A 14,459-nucleotide genomic window follows, 5' to 3' on the forward strand; every position below is an offset into this window, starting at 1 on the left:
AGAACAAATGAAGAACTTTTAGTGATGGTTCGTCCACTGGATTTTATCATGGGTTCTATAAGATTAATGGTCTGGGACAGGTGATTTGACTTTTTCATGAAATAATTCAACTGAAAACACAACTGCATTCTCTTTTTTGTTGCCTAAACCATATTTCCAAAAGTTAACAAACGGCCTGAGTACAGTTGATTTGATTTTCTCAAGAAATCAGTTAATTTAGCCAAAAGACAAACATAACTCCACCGCCTCTTATCTGGTGCTTAAACAGTGTTTCCAAACAATTATTATCCTTTCGCGTGCTGTCGGAATGGAGGAGGCCCGTATTTAAAAAAAAAAGATAACACTCCCTCTTTATTTTGTGAATTTTGGCCTATTTAGACTTAATTCTTAGGCCTCATGTTGAATACTTGCTCTGGAGAAATGTGATCCCAGGAATGCAGGCGATTTGCTGGGTTAAAATGGTGCTATGCTTTAGGTTTCTGTTCCAATCTAAGATTTCAGAAGAGTCAGTAACTGCAAATAATCTAAAAGGGGAAGAGTGAAGAATGCTTCTAACTTCCCTTTGAAATGAATAGCTCTGCCAGAGCAGCAGCTATTAGAAAAACAAAAACGACAAAGGAAAGCTGCTCAGCTCAGCACACAGAGGTAAATTTACTTACATCAGACTGAAAAATGAGGGCTGGGCTTTGAAAAGACATCCCTTCTGACTAGAGGAAAGCTTGTAATTTTGGCATGGCTGCAGCCCTCCTAAGCCCCTGAGAAATTCTGAAAAACATTACAGAAGACCGTTCTTAATATTAATGGATGTCTTCCTCTGTGTGTGCGTATGTGTGTGTGTGCGCGCACCCGGGGAGGAAGAATGCCAGCCAGAAAGGGGGGAGACAGTAAGACAAGAAACGATTACGTAGGACCAAGAGCTACCAGTGAAAATGTCTAGTTTCTGAAAAATCTTTTGCATCTGTCTTTCTTTACTCTTCACCAGGAGAGTATCTGTCAAGATGAAATTTAGAGGAACATCAGCCATTTAGACACTTGAAGTTACGAGCCTTGCAATAAGGTGGCCCTCTTAACAAACTCTTCCTAAAATACTTCGTTTGTAGATAGTATGACTCACTGATAAAATCTCAAATCATGGTCTTATCTATTATGTGACATCAGAGGTGAAAAAAAAGACCGTTTCCCTGTGGCTAATTGTGGCGAGCGTCACATCATGTTGTGCTGTAGCGAACAATTTCAGGGGCACCAGAGCCTGCAGCTCTGCCTCTTGGGAGGAGACTTTTCCTTTGCAGCTCAGCTTCAGGAAACGTGAACATTTGTGTTTTCCAGACCGCATACCATTGGGAAGGAAGTAGGGGTGGAGATGCGTGCTGAGATTAAGTGGGTACGAGAATCCCTGAACTGTGTATGATCTGGGAGCTGCTGGGGTTTAAGTACCCTCTTTCTGGCATGCCTTTAGAATTTGCAAAGTCCAGCTGACAACAGCACTGATACTTACTAAGGTCATTTTCACAAAATCAGGTAATGACTTTTCAGGCTTGGCCAGACAGACTTCTGTACAGCATGCCTGACCAGCATGGCTGTACCTTGTGTCCTGGCCTGTCTCAGGAGACACAGACAGAAATTTGTTGCCAGATACTCCACAGTTTTGCTTCTGTGGGATATGTAACTGTTACCTATCGTCGTGAAGAAATTTAATAATTGTGGGAAGCAATTGTTAAAAAGCAACTTGAAGGGAGGCCTTAACTCCTCCTAGTCCTGAGTCCATCTCCCACCTCGGGCACTGGCCCTTGTTACCTTTAAGGATGCAAGGCCTCTTCTAGCTCAACATGTGGACAGTTACGTGGATAATAAACAGAGCCAGGGTTCTTTTCAGGATTGATGACGTGGGAAAAACCAGAAAATACACCCATTTAAAAAGAGTGTCTTGACTTGCTTTGGAGTTTAAAACTGGGAACGTGTTTTCCCAGACAGGCAACGGCTCTAGCATCGTGGGCTAGTTAATGAGTGATCTCCCTGGCCTGCTCTGGCCGTACGTGTTTTCTTGACTTAGGACTGACACTCTCCATATAATCTTAATTCATTTTTAGTCTAGGCTGACTAAATCTTCTGATTTGGCAAAGGAGAGTGTCAGGATTGTCATTGTTATGTTTGCTCTGGATTTATATCTTACGTTGAGGTTAAGTAACACATTTACATAAATCAACTGAGTGCTAGACTCTCGCACAAAATTGTTTTACTAAGAGAAAAAAGTAATCTAATTGTATTGCTTCCTGAGATTTGCTTTCATTTTATATTAAAGCTTAAAGATTTATAAATTTAACATGTTCCGTGTTAAAATGAACTCTTCTGTAGGTTTTGCTTCTATGAGACAGAATTTTAAAAATTTTATTTGCAAGAACTGGTTATAGCTGTTGCTACCATGGGATGACTTTCCTAGAAGTAGACTATAAAATGTAGTAGGCTGATGTCATTGAGCAAAATGGTAATATGCTTTTAAAGAAAGACTTGTGTTTTCTGACGAGCCGCATAAGGACTCCAAAAGAATAAATAAGTTCTTTCAATAATAAAGATATTGCAGAAAGATGAAGAGGCTCTAAACTTATAGTTGCCAATATTTAAGTAGGAGTGATTTTTAAATAATAGAGATTTATTGTGATTCACCCAAATACCTTTTTAGAATTTTATTTCTTTTAAAATAATGGGAAAGAAAAATGTCATGTGCTGCCTTGGATGGGCCAACTATTAATTCATGTTCTGTTTAAAACAATTTTACTTTGGTTAAAATTTACTTGTATCTATTTCTAAATCACAATAAAAACATTCAAAGATTGGCGCTAGGATATTTTAAAATATATGTTATGATTGCAAATGCCAGAAATGTATGGAACGTGTAAGAGATTGCTAGCTATTTTAAGTTTATTGAAAAAAAAAATGAAAACTTGCCACTTTCAAAACTATGGAATATTAGGAAAACGTTGTTGACCATAAGATATAATGCTAACTGTCTGACTTTAAATTTTGTATATGCTTATGGCTATGAACAGAATTTGCCTTTTAACAATGCTCATTTCATGCACTTATTAAAAAGCTAGGAAATGCTAAATAATTTCATGCAAGTTTTTATTTTCACCTTTAATGTATTTTCTTCCTAGACTATTACTAGCATCTCTAAACTATCCTTCTGTACTTAGAGGAGAAATTCTCTTCCCTGGGTCCGTGTGAGTATACAGTAAGATGGGCGAAGTGACAGGGAGTCACATTCATTTTGAACAGCATAGTTTCCTCGGTGGGATGGCTGGGTATAGTGTTTTGGTTTGTTTAAAGAAATTATTATTGACTCAAGTGTTTTCCTTGAGTTTCCGTATTCCCTGACTTTATCTCGTTTTGCTTCATTTAACAATAGTGTGGCTGTCTGGCCAGCCACTCATCCTTTTTCATCAGTTCACTTGGGAAAGATAGGGACCATATTTCCAGTCTCTGAAAGGTGGAAGCATGTGTTTTGTCCAGCTGAGTCTCTTGGTCTGATTTTTTTTTTCTGGTCCTAATACATGTTTATTCCTACATGTGACAAATCTGCAGTCGTGTTTTCTTTCTGAGTTATAATGACTCAGATGTCATAATTAATTTGATGAGCAGGTGGGGGTTATTAGCCTTGTGCTTCAGTTGCTAATAGCTGCACAGTTTTTCTAAAGTACTCTTTCAACTAAGGAGGCATTTCTTCACATAGAATAAACAGTACAGCACAAAAGCCTCAGTTAGATAACTATCCGTGGGCTTGAAAAGCTGCCAAGCAGATGTTGTTATTGGAGCTGGCCCAGGCGAGATTGGGCAAGGCAGATGCTTGCGGGGAGGGGAGGGGGAGGAGAAGGGGGAGGAGATGTAAGAGAGCAGAGGTTGGGGGGGAGAGGGAGGTGCTCCAGGACTGTGATGCTTGCTTTGCAGGGGTTGGGCCAGATTTGGTTGGGGTGGGAGCTGTCTTCTCATGAGCCACCTCCATGGTTATGGCCGCCTGTTTGTCCCTTGAAATGTACATAAATGAGGATGGGATGGGGTTGGAGGGGACCCTCTCTACATATCCACATGGGAATGAATCCGAGTGTTCATCCAGCAGTCTGAGACTTCTGGTTTGCATTAGGGCGGCTGTGTGCAATTTTTGAAGGGCCTACGGAGACTGCTTCATACCTACCCACATATGTAATGGACATGACGGCCCTGACATTTACCAGAACTCATAGGTTCTGCTTTATTGCTATAAATTAGGTTGTGCAAATTTAAGACAAAATGCTGTTTTGTTTCCTGTCACCTCACCATACAATTTTTTTGCCTGAACATTCCCCACTCTTTATTAAAATGGAGCAAAGTAGCAGCCTTCTTTTAAAAATGAAAATCAATCTTGGAACATGTCAGACTTGTATGAGGTAAACATGTGGAAGGTTTAATCTGAGCTGATCTCGTTTCTGTCCTCTGTCTTTTTTTTTTTTTTTTTTTTTTTGGTGATCTAAGGCTTTTTAAAACTCATCTCTCACTCCCCTTCACTAGATTAAATTCTGTAATCTCATTTTTCTTTGAGCTGATCTCAAGCCAATGGTCTGGGGATTTTATAGCCAAGGGATAATTTTTGATAATGGGCTATTAAAACACTTGCAGCTCCTATCCTGTCTTTCAAATTAGTGTGTGCACAGATTGTCTTTCTGGGGAAAAAGTCTTTCCCTTGGCAACAGGCAACCGATCATGTGTCACAGCAGCATAAAAGCTTCCTGTAACGCTCATATGAAAAACATAGGTAAATAATAAATGGTAAATAACATTGGTAACTGTACAGGAGAAGAAGCAACTCTGCCCAGGGTTTTTTTGCTTTATCCTTTGGAGAAAAAGTCTTGTTTTCCCTTATTCAGACAGATTTAGTGTGTTCTGACAACAGGGTCATCTAACAGTTTCCTTAACGATAGAAGTACAGTGGCTTGAGACAGCTGTGTAAGGTCACGTAACTTTCATTGTTGTTTATAGTGTGCTTATGAATAGGTTAAAATGAATAACTCCCTGGACAGAGGTCAGGTAGCACCTGTATAAATAATGAATTTGCCCTTCCAAAATATGTAATGTAAAATTAACATGCATGGCTTGCCACTTTGTTTTTTTTTTTTTTTTTTTTAATTTCAGTTCAACTTCCTTTCCTTTCTTTAATTTTCTAAGGCATGATTAAAGTAAAAAATTAACAAGTTCTGAGAAGGCAAACAAATTTGTTCCCTGATACTCTGTTTTAGTGTGACTGAGATTTTGTCAGCAGAAGACTCAAGCCAATATCCTTGGATGGAAAAAGATCCCTGATTCTGTGTCTTGATCATTTTTCACAAGGAAATATTTTTTGGACATAGAGGCATATGTAACATAAAGTAACGCAAAGCTGCCGGTTGTGAAACCTACGTGACGTGAATTGTGCTGAGGGTTGGCATGAACGCTTTTCTTCTTCATGTGTAAAATTAGGCTTCAGATATGTCGTATGTGTGCAATGCATTGCTGTCCCGTGTGCAGATGGTAAGAACACACATGTCTCACTACCGTTCTCTTAGCCTGGGTACGTTACCGCTCAATAGCCTGGCAGATGCATATGGGCGAATTCATTCATTGCCCTCTGTTGATTGGTAGTACTTTGGGAAATGGTATTGCAATTTGGCTAACTGGATCATCTTGGTGGGGAGGCCTCCCTGAAAGTAATGAAGAAATGGCACCATTTTTTGTTCTGAACCCTGTACTTATCAAACTTCTTCAAATACAAGGCTTTCAGAATTCTATAATGTTAAAAAAAAAAAAAGAGAGGAAAATAATAGTGTACATTTGATACAGAATTTGAAAAATTCGTATCTTTTTATCAGCAAATGCTGCTTAAAAAGTTCTTGAATCATTTAAAAATCTTCACAGAATGAGATATGATGTTATATGTGATGTCAGATTAAAAAGTAAAAATTCAGTCTATGGGCAGATCCTTAAAAATGTTTTTAATATAGTAGAGCACCTCATAATATGAGTCATTGTTAGGAAAAAATATGTATATTTGTAAACTGAAGCTTAAATAACTTTTCTGCAACAGAAAAACTACGTGCAACAATGACTAATATAACACTGCTAGCTAGTAAAGAGGACATTCTCACTACGTCTAATCTAGTCAATTGTTGTGCTCTACCTAGGCCTTCAACTGTGTGAAACTGAAATCCAAACTAGCCACCATCAGTGCCCCTTAAGTTGTTCTAATTATGCAGATGTTAAATTCAGTGAACATTTCTTCCGTGCCTACTATACGCATACCTGTGTGCTAACAACTGGGGAAATACAAAGACCGATAAAGTGTCGATTCCTGTTCTCAGGAAGTTTATAATCTAATAATGGAAACAGAAACGTAAAACTAACCACCTAAATCATATCAAACAGTTGGTGGACGATGCCATAGAGATAGATTAAAAATGCTGTTGGAGTAGTGAGGAGGGAGTTCAGTAATTCACAAGAATCCAGAGAAGGCTCTTGTGACTCAAGAAATGAGCTTGAAGATGAGTACAGGTTCCTCAGACAGGAATGTGAGGAATGGGTCCCTGGACGCTGGGATTCGCACAAGGAAAGGCGGATCATCGGGAATGGGGAGGGCGTGGTGGTGGTCACGGGTCATAAATGGCCAGGGGGACAGTGGGTAGATTTTAGCTTGTGTGGAAGGCATGAGGGGACTTGTCAGAGACCGGGCTGAAGCTTCAGTTGCCACAATAAGGAGTTGCTTGTGGGTAGCCCTTCAAGTCTTTGAGCAGTTGTCATTAGATTGTCTTTCAGAAGACAGCTCTGACGGCAAAATGGAAGATGGGTTGGAGAAGGGAGAAAACGGAGTCGGGGAAGAGAACGTTTTGAGCCAGGCTTTTAAATTTTCATGGAGAATATGATCTTTGTCTTCTCCATATATATGGGGTACAGCATATAAAGATATAGAACAGAAAACATAAACTACATGCTTAATCATTTCAAGAATTTAAAAAATTTTTAAGTGAGCAACTGCTACATGCCAGTGATATTTCTAAGAGCTGCGGTTATAATTGTGAACAAGACAGATGGGAGCTCTGCCCTCAGGGAGCTTACCTTTTATGGGGAAAGAATGTTCAGTTAAATAATAACTGAATAAACAAGTAATTTCAGGTTGTGGTAACTGTTATGAGGAAATGAATAGCAAATGTGATGCCCGTATGTAGATTAAACTGGAGATGGGGAGTGGGGGGGTCTTTGCTAGCTGAGGTCCTCTGGGAAAGCCTTTCTGAGGAAATGAAATATGAGAAGATAAGAAGTAGACTAGTATCCTACTACTTTTAGTTCTAATTTGTGACCTCAGTTATGAATATAGCTTTTGTTAAAAGTCCCTTCGAGGCATTTGCAGTCATGGAGATGATCTCAGGGACAGGTTAAGCTGTCATGATTATTAGAAAGCTCTCTGTAGGAAGCATTTCACTGTATTCCTGTATAGATTGCATTTGCAAAATCATGATTTAATTTTAGATGGTCTTCACTGTAAACAAAATATTTAAGAAACATTTTGTATGTAAAAGATCCATCTATAAAAAAGCCCTTTGCTTAGTTTTATAAAAATTACTTTTCCTACTATGCTATCCAGTGTCCCTTATCCAGCTCCCTAATAATCTTTCTCTGAGATACCACTTGCAGACACAGATTTGTTGACATGCCTCTTTTCATCCATGATGAGAATCGTGTAGTTAGTCTAGTCATCTTCTTTTCCATGTATGTTAGGAAGCTCAGGGCTCAAAACTTGTGTTCCTTTGTCCATCTTTCTCTCTTTGGAGTCTATGATAGCATCTTCTCCTTCCTGTCTGCCTTCATCTCTTGGATTTTGTGTTTTCATTAGTGGAATTGTACAGCTCTCGATGGAGTGAAGTGTCGAGTCATTATTTATAATAACAAATCAATAAAAATTAGTCTTCAGATTTGATGCTTGGGATCTGACTTCGTACAGAAACAACAGGAATGGACGAATTCTGGAGATACTGAGGAAAGAGAACTTGGTGATGGATGGACACAGAGGGTAAGGGAGGAGGAGGAAGAGGAGGAGAAGAAGACAGTGATCCCACTGGCAGAAGGCTGAGGCTGTTTACAAACACGGGCAATCCAAGAGGGAGAGCAGATCTGAGGAAAGGATAAAGACTTGGATTTTAGACAAGCTGTTGGTCACATGCCCTCTGAAATGACAGTCAATTAAAAAGAGTGCTAGAGCACAAGAGAGGGGTTATGGTTCGGAATACAGATTTGAGCATAATTGAAGACTTGGAAGTAAATGGAGCTATTAAGGGAGGGGTTGTTCCTGGAGAAGGTCTGAGGACTGCAGATGGACCCTTGAGGGATGTCTACAGCGAGTGACACTGGGAAGGGAACCCACATCCTCCAGTCCGCAGCAGGTGTGCACACTGTCATCAGACCAAGACCCCCACTCTCCATCTCTAGCCAACTAGCTCTCACTGATTCTTCAGGGCCCTTCCAGGACACTTGGTATTGCAGTAAGTCGATCCCCGCTGGTCAGAGATGGTTGCTTCTCCTTTGGACTCTCACAGTACTTTGTACTTCCCCGCCGTAGGACTTATCACGCAGTATTGGAATTGCTCGATTAGTTCTTCTTCTCCCCACCGCACTGTAAACTCATTCACAAACGTATCTCTCATCCAGCTCACTGCCTGCTGCCTAGCTGGTGCTCAGTACACATCTGGTAAGTGAATAAATAAACTAGAAGGAGTCATCCTAAAAGTGAGAGGACTGCTGTCTCAGAGACGTCAGGGGAAGACAGATGAGTGTCTAAAGAGAGGGAGACGTAGTCAACAAGGTGGTGTTCATGACACGCCTCCTGTCTTATTCACCTTGGCTGCCATAACAAAATACCATAGACTGGGTGGCTTAAACAACACGAATTTATTTCTTCCATTCTTGGAGACTAAGAAGTCTAAGATCAAAGTGGCAGCAAGTTAGTTTTCATTCTGGTGCTCTTTCCATGGCTTGTAGGTGGCTGCCTTCTCGTTGCATTCTCACATGGCAGAGAGGGAGAGCAAGTGAGATCTTATAAGGACACCAATCCTCTCGGGTCAGGGCCCCACCTTTGTTACTTTATTTAACCTTAATTACCTCCATAAAGGCTTTATCTCCAAATATAGTCATGTTGGGAGTTGGGGCTTCAACATATGAATTTGGGAGGGGTGTATGTACACAAACATTAAGTCTTTATACCTCCCTCATGGATGGATACTGTTTATGGTTTGTAGATAGATAGATAGATAGATAGGTAGGTAGGTAGATAGATAGATGTTCCTAGTTGCAAATATGATAAGATGTCCAATCCACAGTGGGAAGCATGTGCCTTTGCTCTGAATCCAAATCCAGAGGACTTTGGGGTGATGCAGACACACCTGGCCAAAATAAATAAATTCTGATCCAGTAATTTTGGTGACTGATCTTACTGAGTTTCTCATGTTATCCGCTAAATATGTCTTTTTATTCCCTTCATGATTAGGCTGTAGCTTGAAACGAAGTTTCACGGGTAGAATGGTATTAGGCAGAGGAATGCGTTAGGGAGGGAATTTATGGAACCTGATTTAATTTACAATTAGAGTAGATGATTATCTGCTTAGGTTGCTCTAGGTGTGGCTTTGCCTGAGGTGAGAGGATCGCCCAGATTTCCTTTCAGGTTTCTAATTGGCTCTAACATCCTCTGATTGGAATTTAAAAATTCATATTTTCAGGACTGTTTGAAATTCTTTTCTTCTCTGTCTCCTAGAAATACAGTCTTTTGAAAATAAGGCATAGTCAGGAAAGAGTATCTATATAATGTAGGGGAAGACATAGCAGAACAGAATCTTTGAATAGTTCATGAAAATATTTGTCTTATTATATACTGGATAATCCCAGACACATAAAAACTCATCACTGATTATTGTCACTTTCCTGAAGAAACCACAGTAATAGGTCTTTTCTCACCTGAATGTTCCTAGGCACACAGACAGTAGGGGTTCCTTTGATTTCTCTATTTTAATAACATTATTTAACCTCTTCTAGTTACTTTCTTTATTCCTGAAAACATTATTTATTGGGCATATACTTCTGAATTTTGGAAAAGTGACCTAAATATAGAAACAACTTTCCCTGGATGTAAGAATGTGTTGCCTGGGCAGATGGACTAAGGCAGGGGTGCGTTATGGACCACCTCTTCTCGTAGCAGAGATGGAGTGCCGCATTCAAGTTTTTGAAATATAACATATATTTGGTCTTCGTAGAAATGTCTATTTGCTTTTCTTTCCTTCTTTGTTTTTGGTCAATTTTAAATGGGCATTTCTACATTTCTGTAACGTTCACTGGGAAATTTGTTTCCCTAAGGATGGAAGTCTGGGCCAGAGGCAGACCCTTTGAAGTTTGTCTTCTTTCTTCCTTTTACATTAAAATAAATCAAAACAAAACTCTAATCCCTTTATGATATTTGACAGCTATGGACTATTGTTCTGCCCTCCATCAGCAAAATCACTCTTTCTCACTTGAACTGGGAGCTTTTCAGGGCTGCCTTTTCACCTCCAGCGTGTTTTAGGGCGCGGAGACCTGACACAGGGGCAGTACTCGCTTCTCGGGGCTGGGGGATGAGTAGCTGCCAAGCCTGAGTACACGCTCTGATATTTGGGCTCATAAGTGCACCGTTCGCTTTCACTTCCACTGAATGGACTGAATGAATGTCTGGGGCTCACTTTCTTTCTACTTATCCCTAGGCTTTATAATCACAGAATCTGTAGTGTGGGTCCATAATTGTTCTTTTTTAAGAATTAAAAAAAATTGTTTTGCAGTATAATGTGTTACAATGTGTTAGTTTCTGGTGTACAGCAAACTGATTCAGTTATATACATGTGTGTGTACACACACACACACACACACATATACTCTGTTTCATGTTCTTTTTCATTATAGGTAATTACAAGGTATTGAATATAATTCCTTGTGCTATACAGTAGGACCTTTAAAAAGAAATCTATTTTATATATAGTAGTTTGTTTCTGCTAAACCCAGACTCCTAATTTATCCCTCACCCTCTTCTCCCCACTGGTAACCAAAAATTTGTTTTCTAGATCTGTGAGTATGTTTCTGTTTTGTAAATAAGTTCATCTGTCTAATATTTTTAGATTCCACATATAAGTGATATCATGTGATATTTGTCTTTGTCTGACTTACTTCATAACTTACTTGACTTAATATAATAATCTCTAGATCCATCCATGTTGCTGTAAATAGCATTATTCCATTCTTTCTTATGGCTGAATAGAATTTCGTCCAATGCATATTACCATATCTTCTTTATGCAGTCATCTGTCAGTGGGACATTTAGATTGTTTACATGTCTTGGCTATTGTAAATAAGGCTGCTATGAGCATTGAGGGCTGTGTATCTTTTCAAATTAGGGTTTTCTCTGGATATATGCCCAAGAATACGATTGCTGGATCATGTGGCAACTCTATTTTTAGTTTTTTAAGGAATCTCCATACTGTTTTCCACAGTGGCTGCACCAAACTACATTCCCACCAGCAGTGTAGGAGGGTTCCCTTTTCTCCACAGCCTCTCCAGCATTTGTCGTTTGTGGACTTTTGAATGATGGCCGTTCTGACCAACATGAGGTGATACCTCATTGTAGTTTTGATTTTCATTTCTCTGATAGTTAGTGATATTGAGCATCTTTTCATGTGCCAGTTGGCCATCTGTATGTCTTCATTGGAGAAATGTCTGTTTAGGTCTTCTGCCCATTTTTTGACTGAATTGTTTGTTTTATTGTTATTGAGTCATGTGAGCTGTTTATATATTCTGGAAATTAAGCCCTTCTCAATAGCATCCTTTGCAGATATTTTCTCCTGCAGGTTGTCTTTTCATTTTATTTATGGCTTTTGTTGTTGTTGTTGTTGTTTTTGCTGTGCAAAAGCTTGTGTTTAATCAGGTCCCATTTGTTTATTTTTGCTTTTATTTCTATTGCCTTCATAGACTGACCTAGGAAAATATTGCTTTTGTTTATGTCAGAGAATGTTTTGCCTATGTTTTCTTTTAGGAGGTTCTTGCATTTCTTCTAGGTGTCTTGCATTATGTTTAAGTCTTTAAGCCATTTTGAGTTTATTTTTGTGTATGGTGTGAGGGAATGTTCTAACTTCACTGATTTACATGTGGCTGTTCAGCTTTCCCAGCACCACTTGCTGAAGAGACTGTCTTTTTCCCATTGTATATTCTTGCCTCCTTTGTCAAAGATTAATTGGCCATAGGTGTGTGGGTTTACTTCTGGGCTCTCTATTCTTTTCCATTGATCCATATGTCTGATTTTGTGCCAACACCATAGTGTTTTGATTACTATAGCTCTGTAGTATTGTCTGAAGTCTGAGAGGGTTATGCTTCTAGCTTCATTCTTCTTCTTCAATATGGCTTTGGCAATTCTGGGTCTTTTTTGATCCCACATAAATTTTAGGATTGCTTGTTCCAGTTTTGTGAATAATGTCCTAGGTAATTTGATAAGGATCATATTAAATCTGTAGATGGCTTTGGGTAGTATGGCCATTTTAACAATATTAATTCATCCAATTCAAAACAATGGGAGATCTTTCCATGTCTTTAAGTCTTCTATAATTTACTTAATCAGTGTTTTATAGTTTTCAGCATATAAGTCTTTCACCTCCTTAGTTAGGTTTATTCCTAAGGGTTTTTTTAATATGATTTTGAAAGAGATTATTTTTTACTTTCCATTTCTGTTATTTCATTGTTAGTGTAAAGAAATGCAACAGATTTCTGTATGTTAATCTTATATCCTGCTACCTTGCTGAATTTGTTTATCAGCTCTAATAGTTTTTGTGTGGAGTCTTTAGGGTTTTCTATATATAGTATCATGTCATCTTCATATAGTGATAATTTTACCTCTTCCAGTTTGGATCCCTTTCATCTATTTTTCTTGTCTGATTAGCATGGCTAGAACTTCCAATACTATGCTGAATAGAAGTGATGAGAGTAGGCGTCCTTGTCTTGTTCCACATTTTAGAGGAAAGGCTTTCAACTTTTCACCACTGAGTATTGTGTTGGCTGAGAGTTTGTCATAATAAGCTTTTATCAGGTTGAGATATATTTCCTCTGTACTTACTTTGGTAAGAGTTTTTATCATAAATGGTTGTTGAATTTTATCAAATGCTTTTTCTTCATTTATTGAGATGATCATGTGGTTTTGGTTCTTTCTTTTGCTGATACAGTGTATCGTATTGATTGATTTGTGTATGTTGAACAATCCTTGTGACCATGGGATGAATCCTACTTGATCATAGTGTACGATCTTTTCTATGTGTTTTGGATTTGGTTTGCTAATATTTTGTTGAGAATTTTTGCATCTGTGTTCATCAACAATATTGGCCTGCAATTTTTTTTTTTTTTTAGTAGTGTTTTAGTCTTCTTTTGGTATCAGGGTGATGATAGCTTCATAGAATGACTTTGGGAGTGTTTCCTCCTCTTCAGTCTTTTGAAAGAGTTTGAGAAGGATCCGTATAAGTTTATCTCTGTATGTGTGGTAGAATTGCCCAGTGAAGCCATCAGGTCCTGGACTTTTGCTCGCAGGGAGGTTTTCTTTCTTTTTTTCAATACAGGTTTTATTTCACTTCTAGTGATTAGTCTGTTAAAGTATGTATTGTTCCTTGATTCAGTTTTGGTGGACTGTATGTTTCTAGAAACTTGTCCATTTCTTCTAGGTTGTCCAATTTGTTGCCATATAGTTGTTCATAGTATTCTCTTACTTTTTTTGTATCTCTGTGGTGTTGGTTGTAATTGCTCCATTTTCATTTCTTACTCAGTTTATTTGGGTCTTTTCTCATTTCTTCTTGGGGAGCCTGGTCAGAGGCTTGTCGATTTGGTTTACTCTTTCAAGAAATCAGCTCTTAATTTTATTGGAATTTTTTCTATATTTTTAATCTCTATTTTATTTGTTTCCTCTCTGATCTTTATTATTTTCTTTCCTTCTGCTGACTTTAGGTTTTGTTTGTTCTTCTAATTTGTTTAGGTGGCTTATTAGGTTGTTTATTTGAGATTTTTCTTTTTCTTTTCTTTCTTTCTTTTTTTTTTTTTTTTTTTTTTTTTTTGAGGAAGACCTATATCACTAGGAACTTCCCTCTTAGAACTGCTTTTGCTCCATCTCATAGATTTTTGTGTGGTTGTGTTTTCATTGTCATTTGTCTCCAGGTATTTTAAAATTTCCTCTTTGATTTTTATCATTGACCCATAGGGGTTTTTTTAGTAGCATGTTGTTTAGTTTCCATGCAATCTTTTTTTTTTTTTCTTGTTTAATTTTCTGTGGTTTATTTCTAGTTTCATGCCATTGTGATCAGAAATGATGTATAAGTTCTATCCTCTTAAATTTGTTGAGGCTTGTTTTGTGTCTAGTGTGTTGTCTA

At 38.3% G+C, this 14,459-nt stretch overlaps 1 protein-coding gene across 6 annotated transcripts in view; it reads left to right on the forward strand.

Annotated features, from left to right (window-relative positions):
* NFIB (nuclear factor I B) overlaps nt 1–14,459 on the forward strand; it is a 228,270-nt gene that overhangs the window by 38,527 nt on the left and 175,284 nt on the right. The gene's annotated exons all lie outside the window — the stretch shown is intronic.

Source organism: Camelus ferus, chromosome 4 (genome assembly GCF_009834535.1).
Source record: "Camelus ferus isolate YT-003-E chromosome 4, BCGSAC_Cfer_1.0, whole genome shotgun sequence".
Classification (NCBI taxonomy): Eukaryota; Metazoa; Chordata; class Mammalia; order Artiodactyla; family Camelidae; genus Camelus; species Camelus ferus.